The following is an 864-nucleotide window of genomic DNA, read 5'->3' as shown; positions in this document are numbered from 1 at the left end:
TACACTTCACATTTTGTTTTTCATTCACCTGAAATTGATTTTCTGTGCATGTGGTATGATGTATGGCTTCAATTTGTTTTCATTTTTCTACACAAATAACTAATTACCCCCAAGCCATTAATGGAAACATCTATCTTCTTCCTGCCTATCCTTAATACAATCACGTCATAAATCAAGTTTGTCTATATGTGTATGTTTCTAGGAGTCTTTCCACCCTCTTATTCTGTTTATCTCTGAGACTTAATTTCTTTCATTAGGATGTTTAACTTAGAGTCTAGAACTCTGAGAGATTTAGAATACACTGGGGTGGAGATGGAGATCCAGGGAATGCATTGTGTTGAACGCATAGTGGACAGAAAATGACTTTCTTCCCCTCTCACTTCTGCACTCTTAGGCCACACCACCTTTCATTTTCTTTGACAATGCTAAAAGCCTTCCCAACTTAAGGTTTTTGCACTTGCTTTTTCCTGTTCTGCCGCAAATGCTCTTCTGCCTGCTCAGTGTTCCGCTTGTTCCTCCAGACTTTGCCAACCATCCTGTTTTGCATTCTCCTTAGCACTTATCCGCTAAAATCTATGCCTACATTTGTCTTTTTGTTTACTTTCTCTATTTCTCACTATCAAGAATATAAAGTGTGAAAGCTCATGGCCACTAGTTTTGTTACTGTTTGATTTCAGGCCCCTTCCCTTGTGGATAGTATATATTCAATAAATAGTTACTGTTGATACATATGATAGATAAGAAGTCAGAAATAAGTCCAATAGCATATTCTCTGCAAGCCAGTCACCTAAAGATCATATTGGATCCTCAGAAACAATAACAGAAGTGAAGCACTTCTATTCTTTTTAAAATTATTATTTTTTT

The sequence above is a fragment of the Suricata suricatta genome, chromosome 16 (genome assembly GCF_006229205.1).
Source record: "Suricata suricatta isolate VVHF042 chromosome 16, meerkat_22Aug2017_6uvM2_HiC, whole genome shotgun sequence".
Classification (NCBI taxonomy): Eukaryota; Metazoa; Chordata; class Mammalia; order Carnivora; family Herpestidae; genus Suricata; species Suricata suricatta.
Note: the sequence above shows the minus strand (reverse complement) of the source record.